The following is a 13,950-nucleotide window of genomic DNA, read 5'->3' as shown; positions in this document are numbered from 1 at the left end:
CTTCTTGCTAATGCAGACCCTGGGAGGCAGCTGTCATGGATCAAGTACGTGGGCTCCCGCTACCCTTGTGAGAGATGTGGATCGTATTCCCTGCTCCTGACTCTGACCCAGCCCAGCCCTGCCACTGTGGCATTTCAGGAGTAAACCAGCAGCAGATGTGAGTGCTCTCTGTTACTCTCTGCCTTTTGAGTAAATAAAAATGATTTTTTAAAAAATATATTTATCAGGACTGGTGTTGTAGTGTAGCAGATAAAGCTGCTGCCTGCAGCGCAGGCATCCCATTCAAGTCCTGGCTGCTCTACTTCCAATCCAGCTCTCTGCTGTGGCCTGGGAAAGCAGTAGAAGGTGGCCCAAGTGCTTGGAACCCTGAACCCTCATAGGAGACTTGAAGCTCCTGGCTTCAGATTGGCTTAGCTCTGGCCATTGTGCCCATTTGGAGAGTGAACCAGCGATGGAAGACCTTTCTCTCTGCCTCTACCTCTCTGTAACTCTGCCTTTCAAATAAATCAATCAATATTTAAAAAAAAAAAAAAGATCCATTGCCCATCCAAAGCCTTGAGCCAGGATCTTCCTCCTGGTCTCCCACGTGGGTGCAGGGGCCCAAGGACTTGGACATCTTCTGCTGCTCTCCCAGCTGTGTTAGCAGAAACCTGGATCAGAAGAGAAGCAGCCAAGACTTGAAACGGTGCCCACATGGGATGCCGGCTCTCAGGCCAGGGCTTTAACCCGCTGAGCCACAGCACCAGCCCTGATAAAAATAATTTTAAAAACTGAATTAAAAGATACATTTATTTTGGTGCAAAAATGTGAAAGTTATGCACAGTTTTCTCGTAAGACATGTTCCACAAACTTTTTGAAAACCTCCGTGTGGGCCAGCGCCACAGCTCACTTGGCTAATCATCTGTCTGCGGCGCCAGCACACTGGGTTCTAGTCCCGGTTGGGGCGCCGGATTCTGTCCCTGTTGCTCCTCTTCCAGTCGAGCTCTCTGCTGTGGCCTGGGAGGGCAGTAGAGGATGGCCCAAGTGCTTAGGCCCTGCACCCACATGGGAGACCAGGAGGAAGCACCTGGCTCCTGGCTTCGGATCGGCACAGCGCGCTGGCCGTAGCGGCCATTTAGGGGGTGAACCAACGGAAGGAAGACCTTTCTCTCTGTCTCTCTCTCTCTCTCTCTAACTCTGCCTGTCAAAAAAAAAAAAAAAAAAGCCTCCGTGTGTGTGTGTGTGTGTGTGTTCCCCCAACACACAGGTAAATAAATAAGTTAAGGAACCAAGTGGCAGATTAGGGGACTGAACTGAAGGTTTCTTGCCAAATTAGGATATTGAGTCCCTATGGCCTCATGTTTCTAGATCCTCTGGTTAATGAGGGAAATCATAACATGGCTTATTGGGTGTAACATCTTGATTGAAAGTGATGGCAACTAATTAAAAACAAACACGCACTCTGAGATCCTGGAGAAATAGAAACCACTGTTCACACAAACCCATGTACATGCAGTGTTTACTTTGTTGCTGGTAAGCCCAAAGTGGCAGCAGCCACAGGGCCTTCCATGGGTGACAGTTCAAGTCATGGCATGCAGTGTCACCCAGCCTTGGACAGGGGCCGGCTGGTGCTTTCTACAACTCCTCTGATGAATCCCCAGGGCATTATGCTGAGTGAAGAGGAAAAACCAGAAAAGGTACACCCCATATAATTGCATTTACATCACATCTTGAAATGGCAAAGTTACAGACAGAGAGAAGGATGAATGACTGCCAGGGTGGGGGTGAGGGAATGCAGCCACTCCTGGGGGGAGGGGCAGGAACAGTCTACATCTTACTTGCATTTATGTCAAGTCCTGGCAGTGCCGTTGGCCTCTAGCTTTGCACGCAGTGACCTCTGGGGCACAGGTGCATGGGGTTTCCCTGTGCTTTTGATTGCCTGGGCACCTGCAGGTATCTCAACAGAGTTTTGTTACACAAATGAAAAAGCAGGGGCTGGCACCATGGCACAGCAGGTTAACGCCCTGGCCTGAAGCACCAGAATCCCATATGGGCGCTGGTTTGAGACCCGGGCTGCTCCACTTCCAATCCAGCTCTCTGCTATGGCCTGCCAAAGCAGTAGAAGATAGCCCAAGTCCTTGGGTCCCTGCACCCGCGTGGGAGACCAGAAGAAGCTCCTGGCTTCGGATCAGCGCTGCTCTGGCCATTGTGGCCAATTGGGGAGTGAATCAGCAGATAAAAGATCTCTCTCTCTCTCTCTCTGTGTGTGTGTAACTCCGACTTTCAAATAAATAAATGAAATCTTTTAAAAATAAATAAATAAATAAGCAAACAGAGCCCAGTGAAACACACGTGGGTGGACACGGCCTGCTGACCACCCGTGCGTGCGTGTATACTTGATTCAAGAGAATTGGGAAAATGACACAGTGATGGGCACAGCCGTCCCCCCTTGAGATTGCCGCCATTATGTTATCCTTCAGCACGTCCCCTGCCCCATGTTTCAGGTCTAGGCCCTAGCCGGGGGTCACCTTCAGGGCGGTGTTTCCACTCTTCCCCTCGGTGTCAGCGATTCCTGAGATGCCTACACAGAGCATTCTGCTCTGTGCACAGAGACCTTCGGGGATGGAAAAAGATTGGTGTGAGCCGATTTCCTACTTTACGAGTAAAACAAGATAGGAAAATGCTTCCTGTGGCTTATATCAGCACCTTCCAAACTTCTGCCATTTCCCAGCATCCTAAGAAAAATCATTATAATACCCCAGTACCGCAGATACTGTTATTTCCTACTTGTCTGTAAATCAAAATGTTTATGTCCATTTATTTAAGGAGTAAACTTTGTCCCTTTTGTAAACAGAACACCAGTATCAGTTGCCAAAATAGAAGCAGACATAAAATAAATACAAGGAAACAAAGGGATGCCATGAGGACCCAGAGATACTGCTTCCTGGGGAAGGCTCTGGCCCAAGGCTCACAGGCTGTCAGGAAAAAAACCCAGGAGACCATGTGGAAGACAGCCCGGCTGACCCCTGACCTTCTCCAAACTGAAAGATCAAGTGAATTTAAAAGGCAATGAGCTTTTTCTGTGGCCTGAAATCATGTTAGGGTCCATCCACCATCATTTTATAACAACTTAGTAATTTGAAAAAAAACATTTCACAGTGGAGAATCTCCAACAGGCACCATGGGAGGTGGAAGAGTATGAAGGTTCTCCAGAACTTCGTGGAAAGTACATGTGATGAAAACGTACATGGATTTCCAAATGTTTCTGCACCAAAACAAATGGCCTTTCATTCCACTCTCCATGGACTCTGAAATAGCTTTGGATAATGAAGTCCCGTGAGTGTCTAGACCTAAGGCTATAACCTTAGGTCAGTTCTGCTCCTGTGGCCAGCCCCTGCCCGGTACCACTCTGAAATAAATCCAAGACACCCTTCATTCCACCTGGATTTCAGTGTGTATCTTTTAGAGATAAGCAGCTTTTGTGTGTACAATGTAACAGCAACACTAGTATCACACTTTAAAGATTAGCAGTAATTCCTTCACCATAGGGTGTTCAGTTAGAGTTCAAATCTCCAACTGTCTCAGGGTGTTTTGTTTTGTTTTGTTTTGTTTTTTAACTTCGTGTTTTAAGAATTGGGATCCAGGGACCAGCGCTGTGGAGTAGCAGGTAAAGCTGTCACTTGCACACCGGCATTCCATATGGGTGCCAGTTCAAGTCCCGGCTGCCCCACTTCCCATCTAGCTCTCTGCTATGGCCTGGGAAAGCAGTAGAATATGGCCCAAGTCCTTAGGCCCCTGCACCCAGGTGGGAGACCCAGAAGAAGCTCCTGGCTCCTGGCTTTAGATCGGTGCAGCTCCAGCCATTGTGGCCAACTGGAGAGTGAACCATCAGATAGAAGATCTCTCTCTCTCTCTCTCTCTCTCTCTCTCTCTCTCTGCCTCTTCTCTCTGTGTGTAACTCTGACTTTCAAATAAATAAATAAAACTTTTTAAAAAATTGGTATCCAAGTAAAATGCACATAGCAAGTGATGGAAATGTCTTTAAAGTCTCTTCCAATCCACAAATTCCCTATCTAGCTCTCTGCCCTTAAAAATCATGTGCTGCCCCTCTTATCTTTGTGGTTTTAAATATATATATATATATATAAATTATTTGAAAGAGTTATGGGGGGGGGGCAAAACAGAGAGAGAGAGATACAGACAGACAAATCTTCCATCTGCTGGTTCACTCCCTAAATGGCCAAAATGGTTGGGGATGGACCAGACCAAAGCCAGGAGCCAGAAGCTTCTTCTGAGTTTCCCATGTGGGTTCAGGGGCACAAGCATTTGGGTCATCTTCCACTGCTTTCCCAAGTGCATTAGCAAGGAGCTAGATGGGAAGTGGAACAGTGGGGACTTGACCGGCACCCAGCACTGCAAGCCACAGCTTAACCAGCTATGCACAGCATCAGCCACATCCTCTTTGTGGAGTAGGCATTTGTACTGCAGAGCACCCCCAGGCCAGGTCCTGCCCCCCAGGTTGGCCCCTGGCATGTGGTATCTGGGCTTGGAGCAGCAGCAGCAAAGTCAGTTTCCTCATCACCTGAGTCTGCTCCTAGGTCTCAGTGTGGTTCCTGGAAATAGGAAAGGGCCACCCCCCTCATCCCAACCGCCCAGAGACTTTCAACGCCACCTTTGAGCTGCAGACCTGATGACTGGGAGCTTTGGAATGGCTTCTGCAAAGGGCCTCCCAGAACCTCATGGTGCATAAGATAATGGCACCACTTAATTACAGGAATTGCTGCTTTTTATCAGTGCCCAGACATGCTGCCTGCTCGTGTGGTATGTTTTCTACGTGTGTATTTTCTTACTCAAGAAGAGGTGTGCCTGCTTCCCAGGATCACAGACCACTGCCTGCAGCCGGTGAGCTTCCTGGGGACCCCTGGGCCCTTCCTCCTCACCTGCTCTTTCCCCTCTTCCTCACATGTAATGCTAGGTGACATGGCCTACAGAGTGACTGAGGCCAGCTCATCACACCCTCAGGACCACAGGAGCGCAGGCACGCTGGTGTTACCCCAGCGGCCTCAACCTGACTCCAGCATCCCTGGGCGGACAGTCCTCAGTCACCCCCAGGGTCCCTCCTTGCATTCCAGAAGTTTCCCAGCCCACCTGACTGGCCCCACTGGTGCCCAGAGAGCTGCCCAAACATTGTGGATGTGTCTGATAGCACTGCGATGTGTGCAGTCAGTCCAGGAGGCAGCCCTCCCCACTGGCCACAGCCCACCCACTGACACCCCCAGGAAAACAAAAGGTGGAAGAAGGCAAACACACGCTCTGTGCTACAACTGCTCTCCGTCTTCTCCTGCCCTTCCACCTCAGAGCGCCTGGTCTGGGAGCCTTAAGACTCCAAGACACACAAGGCCCCCTCCCATCCTGCCCCCATGCCTGTGGATTCGCCTAGGAGTCACACCATCCACTCCCCTGGCAAATTCACACCACCAGCTTTCCTGGTGTCCGAGCTTGCCGATGACAGATCACGGGACTGCCCAGACTCTACAGTCATTGGGTAAATTCCAGTCATAAACAACTAAGCATAAAGTAGCTTCAAAATGTTTGTGGACAGAAGGAATCAAAGATGACGCGCAAGTGGGTGTTCAGTGCAGTGTAAGCCATTGCTTGGAATACCCACCTCCCCTCCTGGAGTGCTTGTGAGTGACTTCCACCTCTGCTTCCCATCCTGCTCCCTGCTCATGTGCCTGCAAAGAAACACGTAAGGGCCCAAGCACTTGGGTTCCTGCCACAACTGGCGGGGACTCAGGTGGAGTTCCCAGCTCCTGGTTTCAGCTTGGCCCAATCCCAGTTGTTGCAGGCATTTAAAGAATGAAGCAGCGGCCGGCGCCGTGGCTCACTAGGCTAATCCTCCGCCTTGCGGTGCCAGCACACGGGGTTCTAGTCCCAGTCAGGGCACCGGATTCTGTCCCAGTTGCCCCTCTTCCAGGCCAGCTCTCTGCTGTGGCCAGGGAGTGCAGTAGAGGATGGCCCAGGTCCTTGGGTCCTGCACCCCATGGGAGACCAGGATGAGCACCTGGCTCCTGCCATCGGATCAGCGCAGTGCGCCGGCGGCAGCACGCAGGCCGCGGCAGCCATTGGAGGGTGAACCAACGGCAAAAGGAAGACCTTTCTCTCTGTCTTTCTCTCTCACTGTTCACTCTGCCTGTCAAAAATTTTAAAAAAAAAAATTTTTTTCAATAAAAAAAGAGAATGAAGCAGCAGATGGAAGAAATCTGTCTCACTCTCTCTAGCCACTTAACCCCGGCCACTTGGCCTTTCAAATGAAATAATTAGATGCATAAAATCGAGTGAAAAAAAAAAAAAAAACCTCACAGAAGGGGCCGATGGCACCTGCTTCTCAAGGCCTCTCCCTTCATTCCCGTGCACAGTCCCGTGGTCTCCTTCAGCACAAATTGCCCAGCAAGCCTACATATACTGCATTTAGGGGTATGGCTCTGCGCCCCAACAGTGGAAAGCAAAGGAAACACGACTGAAAAGGAGGGAAGACACATGAACAGACCGCTCGCAGCAGAGGGAGCCCAGATGGCCCAAACACACAGGAAAATCTGCTCCTCCTCCTCGTTAACCAGGGAAATGCTAATGAAAGCAGCAACAAGCTGTCTTTTGTCACTGATCAGATTGGCAAAACCCTTCAAGTCTGACGATATCAAGTCTGGGCAGAGACTGGGGGGAAATGAACTCTCTCCTGCTGCTGGTAGAAGTGTAAATTGGCTCAGCCAATTTGTATGTCTGCAAGCATTACTGAGAACTTAGAAACCAGCTGTGTTTCGGAATTTATTTTATTTTTAGTTGGAAAGGTAAAAGGTGCAGATAGTTTTTTTTTTTTTAATTAAAACATTTCCAATCCCAGTGGGTTTAGCAGCAGCATCTTGTCAACATACTGCTTTTTCTCAGTGAAACATGAATAGTCACACCAAATGGGACACATGCAGACTTTAAATAAACTTAGTTCATTTTAGGTCAGTTATTACCACCAAAGAACTTTGTTGCAATCTCATGTGAAAGTAGCCTTAGGGGTTTTTTGGATTTCAGAGTTGGGTAAGGGGAATTGACATTGTGGCATAATGGGTTAAGCTGCTACCTACAGTGCTGGTATCCCATATGGGCACTGCTTCGAGTCTGGGCTGCTCCACTTCCAATCCAGCTCCCTGCTGATGTGCTTGGGAATGCAGCAGAAGATGGCTCAGGTGCTTGGACCCCTGCACCCACATGGGAGACCTGGAAGGAGCTCCTGGCTCCTGGCTTCAGCTTGGCCCAGCTCTGGCTGTTGCAGCTATTGAGGGAGTGAACCAGCAGACTGAAGATCTCTCTCTCTCTCTCTCTCTCCCCCTCATTCTGTAACTCTGCCTTTCAAAAAATAAATAAATCTTTTAAAAAAGCAAGAGAGGGCCAGCGCCGTGGCTCAATAGGCTAATCCTCTGCATGCGGCGCCGGTACCCCGGGTTCTAGTCCCGGTCGGGGCGCCAGATTCTATCCCGGTTGCCCCTCTTCCAGTCCAGCTCTCTGCTGTGGCCCAGGAGTGCAGTGGAGGATGGCCCAAGTGCTTGGGCCCTGCACCCGCATGGGAGACCAAGAGAAGCACCTGGCTCCTGGCTTCGGATCAGCGCAGTGCGCCAGCAGCAGAGCACTGGCCACAGCAGCCGTTGGGGGGTGAACCAATGGAAAAGGAAGACCTTTCTCTCTGTCTCTCTCTCTCACTGTCCACTCTGCCTGCCCCAAAAAAAAAAAAAAAAAAAAAAAAGCAAGAGAGGTTTTGAATCTGCATGCACAATTCATTGCCTAGGTGCAAGTCCTCAGAATAGCAGGATTTGGACTTTTTCTAGCACAATCCAAGTAAGAAGCACAATTCTCATGAAATCCAAGTCCTACATGCATTTGCAGAAATGAAACAAAAGTTTCACGAGACAATACTTGGCCCTTCTTCAAGGGATCGCTCTTGTTATCTTCTGTTCTGTTCTGTTCTGTACTTCATTTGTTGAGTGCTTATTGTATGCCAGAGTTCTAAGATTTTTTTTCTCCATTTCACTGTATAAAAGATGTCATATTACAACTCAACAATGAAAAGGATCTGAACAGACATTCGTCTAAAGATGGCTTACAAATGGCCAACAAGCCCAGGGAAAGATGTCCAGCATCCTTAACCACCAGAGTAACACAAGCCAAAACCACGAGCTACCACCTAATAACAACAGTAATAAACAGACAGCTACAAGGTTGGCAGGGATATGGGCAAACCAGAACCCTCACACTGTCAGTGAGCAGGCAAGATGACATGACCATTTTGGAAAGCGGATTAAATTCACCAAAGTTTCCTTCAGTTCCAGGTAAACACTGAAGAGAAAACTTGTGTCCACACAAAAAGCTTGTACATGATTGTTCACAACAGCGTTACTCATAGTAGCCCCAAAGCCAAAATAACACAGTTGTCCATCAGCTGACAGACACAAGGATAAACAGCCATGGCATAGCATGGAATGTTACCTGCTCTCACTGGCATTTGGGGAGTGAACCAGCAGATGGAAGATCTCTCTCTCTCTTTTCTGCCTCTCTCAGTTTAAAACAAAATGCAAATATATGTTTTTTTTTAAAATTACAAATCAAACCACTAATCAAGCACTGTCTCAGACAGAATCTGTTTCTTGTTCATGTACAAAGAATTCCTGCCCAAGTCATGATAATGCTTACAGCCTACTTTCTAACTGATTTATGGTAAACAACTCTTTAAAGGGTTACCATCGTTGCCCAATATAGTTTCTTTCACACAGGCAGATAAAACCAACCATATTTCACAGATCTGGAAACGGAGCCTCCGGGAAGGGCAGAAAGCTCACACAGCCATGGAGTTGGGAGAGTGAGAATTACAGCCCAGGGCAGAGGTGGTACAGTATCGTAGGCCGCTGCTTATAAGACACTGGCATCCCACATGAATGCTGGTTTGAGTTCCAGCTCCTCTGCTTCTGATCCATCTCCCTGCTAATGTGCCTGGGAAAGCAGCTGAAGATGGTTCAAGTGCTTGGGCCCCTGCCACCCAGGTAGGAGACCCAGATGGAGTTTCTGGCTCCTGGCTAAGGCCCAACCTAGACCTAGCAGTTCCAGCCACTGGGGAGTCAGTCAATCATCAGATAAAAGATTATCTCTCTTCCTCCCCCCTTTCTTCCTCTGCCACTCTGCCTTTCAAATAAATAAATACTTTTTTAGAAAAAGTTCAGATATGGCCATTTGTTTAAAAAAAAAAAAAGCATTAAACTCAACTCTCCCAACACACGGGCTAAGGAGATTTCCAGTGACATTTTCAAAAGAAAGAGAGAGAGGCCAGCACTGTAGCATAGCAGGTAAAGCCGCTGCCTACAGTGCTGGAATCCCATATGGATGCCGGTTTGATTCCAGGCTGCTCCTCTTCCAATTCAGCCCTCTGCTATGGCCTGGGAAATCAGCAGAAGATGGTGCAAGTCCTTGGGCCCCTGCACCCACGTGGGAAACCCAGAAGAAGCTCTTGGCTCCTGGCTTCAAATCGGCACAGCTCCAGCTCTTGCAGCCATCTGGAGAGTGAACCACGAATAAACCTCTTTCTCTCTCTCTGCCTCTGCCTCTCTGTAACTCTGCCTTTTAAATAAAAATAAAATAAATCTTTCAAAAAAAAAAAGAGAGAGTTATGATTCTTTTCCTGTTTTCATTCTCACTTGAGTTTGAGATGTCATTTTCCATGAACACAGGAATGCAATCCATCTATAACCTCTCTTCTCTGCTAAGTAATTAGTATCTGTTTTATTTTGCAAGGGTGATCTCAGGACAGAGCAGCCCAGAATATTAGTAATTAAGGGGCAGGCACTGTGGCACAGTGGGTTAAGCTGCCACCTGCAATGCCAACATCCCACATGGGCGCTGGTTCAAGTCCTGGCTGCTTCACTGCTCCACTTCTGATCCAGCTCCCTACTTGTGTGCCTGGGAAGGCAACAGAAGATGGTCCAAGTACCTGGAACCCCTGCCACCCACCCTGGAGACCCAGATGGAGTTCCTGGCCCAGCCCCAGCCTTTGCAACCACTTTTCGAGTGGATGGAAGATTGCTCGCTCTGTGTGTGTGTGTGTTATTCTGTCTTTCAGATAAGTAAAATAAATCTTAAAAAAAGAAAAAGGGGCCAGTGCCGCGGCTCAATAGGTTAATCCTCTGCCTTGCGGTGCCGGCACACCGGGTTCTAGTCCCGGTTGCCCCTCTTCCAGGCCAACTCTTTGCTGTGGCCCGGGAGTGCAGTGGAGAATGGCCCAAGTGCTTGGGCCCTGTACCCCATGGGAGACCAGGAGAAGCACCTGGCTCCTGCCTCGGATCAGCGCGGTGTGCCTGCCGCGGCGGCCATTGGGGGGTGAACCAATGGCAAAGGAAGACCTTTCTCTCTGTCTCTCTCTCTCTCACTGTCCACTCTGCCTGTCAAAAATAAAAAAAATAAAATAAAAAAAAGAAAGAAAGAAAAAGGGAAAGGGAACATGTGTGTCCCGGGAAGGGCTCTCCGGTGGTTCTCCTGTGCCAGTGCCAGTCCAGTCCCCGAGGTGGGATGAAATACAGGCCCAGCACAGAACTGAGTGCATCTTTCAGCATAAAAGGGCTACGTGTGGATGCCTGTGTAGCGTCGGCTTTCAACATCAGCTTCTTTCTTCCCAGGCAGAAGCGAGCCACACCCTCCGCGTGTACATTCAGCTTCTGACTTCTCAGATGCCGCCTGCGTCTCTGATCTTTTGTCCTCATTAAAAACCAAAGCACCAGACGCAGCCACTGGGAAAAGCCTTTGAAGAGACAGCACATGCACACTTATTCCCATGTTCCAGGCCAGGATGCTGAGACCGGGGAGATGGAGTGATGTGCCCTGGATCCCACCAGAGCCTGACACATAACCTGGACCACTGCATTTTTCTGGGTTTGGGGATTGGGATTGGGCTATTAGAATTCCCTCTCCATACTCCTGAAGAGGATTTTGCTTGTTGGTTTAATTATTTCTTTTCCAGACAGGAGAATAGATCATGTTCTTATTAAAAAATATCTTCATGGTATTTAGCCAAATGACCAGAAAAATGTGGCATTAAAAATTTTTTAAAAATATGATACACTAGGGTGGCATAATAGCTTCTGGTCCATTAAATATCTGATTTGAATATAAAATTAATTGCAGGTTTTTCATATGTATGTACTTATTTATTTTGTAATGCAGAGAGACAGAGATGGATAAACAATGATCTTCCACTCACTGGTCCACTCTCCAAAGGCCTGCAATAGCCAGGGCTGGGCCAAGCCAAAGATGGAAGCCAGGAATTCAATCCAGGTCTCCACATAGGTGCAGGAACCCACGTATGTAAGCATCTCCTGCTTCCTCCCAAGGCAGGAACATCAGCAGGAAGTTGGAATTGGGAGTAGAGCCAGGACCAGAATGAGGCACTCCAATAGGGGGTACAGGTGTCCTAAGCAGCATCCTAACACCTGCACCAAATGCTCATCTCAATCATTTTTGAGTGCTGGTCTCAGCCAGATCATGCACTCCAACCTACACCAATCCCACTCTGCCTTCCTGAGCTTCTCCATCCATGACTCACTTCCGCCCTCAGAGTACCACACAGCACCAGCCTGATCATTGCCCATCCCCAGAGCTTGTCACTCACAGGGCTGATAGAGACACATGACAAGAGCACCTGCTATGACCTGGCACAGCCCAGATCCACAGTCCGGGTGCCTGAGTCCCCATCCTGGCCCTTACACTGTGGACTGTGAAGCCCTGGCCACGCAATCTCAACTTCCTTCTCATCTTCAGCAAGTTGACTGGGATTTTTTTTCTTGCTGATCTAAGTGCTCAGAGCAGTTTTAGTGTTCTCCAGAGACAGACTCAATAGGACCGGCTTCTTTCACTCAGCATCATGTCTTCAAGGTTCATCCGTGGGATAGAACTGCCTTCCTTTGCAAGGATGAATAGTATTCCTTTATATGCAAGACTTCATTTGGCTTATCCATGCGTCTGCCCACGACACTTGGGTTGCTTCCATGTTTTTGGCCATAGAGAATGACAGTGCTGTGAGTATGGGTGTACAAATATCTCTTGGCGACCTCACCCTCAATTTTTGGGTTCATACTCAGAAATGTAATTGCTGAACCATGTTTGGTTTATTTCTTGAGGACCCACCATCTTGTTTGCTTGTAGCAGATGCACCATTTCACATTCCCAGCAGCAGAGCACAAGGTTAAAATTTCTCTATATCCTTGCCATCACCTGGTATTTTTTAAAAATTTTTATTTACTGATTTGAAGAGAAGAGACAGACAGATAGAGAGAGCTCCTGTCCATCTCTGGTTCACTCCCTAAACGCCTGCAAGAACTATAGCTGGGTCGATGCAGAAGCCAGGAGCGCTACACAGCTTTCCTATATGAGTGACAGGAACCCAACCCCAAGCCATCACCGACTGCCTCCCAGGGTCTGCATTAGCAGGAAGCTGGAGTCAGAAGCTGGAAGTGGGAACTAGACTCAAGTACTCCAATGTGAGACGTGGGTACCTTCACTACTAGGCTCACCACTTGCCTCCAGCTTGTTTTTTTTTTTTTTAAATAGTCATCTTAATGGATGTGAAAGATAGCACTTTATTAATACCTACTTTCATATGACTTTGCAAATTTGTTTTATGGCCCAGGATATGGTCTATATACTGTGTCTATTTCATGGCTACTTGAAAATGTTATTCTGTACTTGTTTGGTATCATATTCTTTTTTTAAAAAGATTTATTTATTTATTTGAAAGGCAGAATGAGACAGAGACACAGAGACAGAGAGACAGAAAGAGATCTTCTATCCACTGGTTCACTCCCCAAAAAGCTACAATGTCCAGAACTGGGCCAATCCAAAGACAGAAGCCAGAAGCCAGGAGCTTCCTTCGGTCTCCCACATGGGTACAGGGGCCCAAGCACTTGGGCCATCCTTTGCTGCTTTCTCAGGTCATTAGCAGGGAGCTAGATAGGAAATGGAGCAGCCAGGACACGAACCAGCATCTATATGGGATGCTGGCACGGCAGGCAGCAGCTCAACCAACTATACCACAGCGCCTAAATCAAGATAAGTTTGTTGATAATGTTGCTTAAATATTTCCTACTATTACTGACGTTTCATTTGCTTTTTTATCTACTAAGTGGAGGTGCTAAAGTTTCCACTATTATGAACTACTTTATGCGATAAACTTGTTCAGCCTAGATAAAATTAACAAATTCCTTGAAAACACAACTTACCAAAATGGACACAAAAATAAATTTTAAAATGTCAGCAGTCCTTTATCTGTTAAAAAAATACTAAATCTTTAACAAAATACTTTCCCACAAAGAAAACACCAGGTCATGACAGCTACTCCAGGGAATTCTATCAGACATTATGGAATAAATAATACAGATTTACCCAATCCCTTCCAGAGCACAATAAACAGAAAACGATTCCATATTCTTTCGAGTGAGCCAGCATGACCCTGGCCCCAACCTGTACAAAGACTTTACAAGAAAACAAAGTTACACATCAATAATCTTCATATACATAAAAACTCTTAACAAAATACTAGGAAATAGAATCTAAAAATAAATAAGAATATAACACATCATGACCAGGCAGCGCTTATTTCAGGAAGGCAAGACTGATTCAATGTGCAAAACCCCATCAGTGTTTATCATCACATTAACTGGATGAAAAAAGGAAACCACACAATCGTCACGGAGGCAGAAGAAGCACTCCACACACACTTTCAGCAAAGCAGGAGGAGAAAGGACCCTTCGGTCTAATACAAACTTCCATCCACTACAGCTACAAGGCAAGCGCGCCTGGGGTCACCCATTCTCTTCTGCATTGTAGTGCACCACCGCACAGAAGCCTGTGCAACCAGGTAAGCGAGGGAGGACCCACTGTGCAGGAAGC

This window comes from Lepus europaeus, chromosome 9 (assembly GCF_033115175.1).
Source record: "Lepus europaeus isolate LE1 chromosome 9, mLepTim1.pri, whole genome shotgun sequence".
Taxonomy (NCBI): domain Eukaryota; kingdom Metazoa; phylum Chordata; class Mammalia; order Lagomorpha; family Leporidae; genus Lepus; species Lepus europaeus.
Note: the sequence above shows the minus strand (reverse complement) of the source record.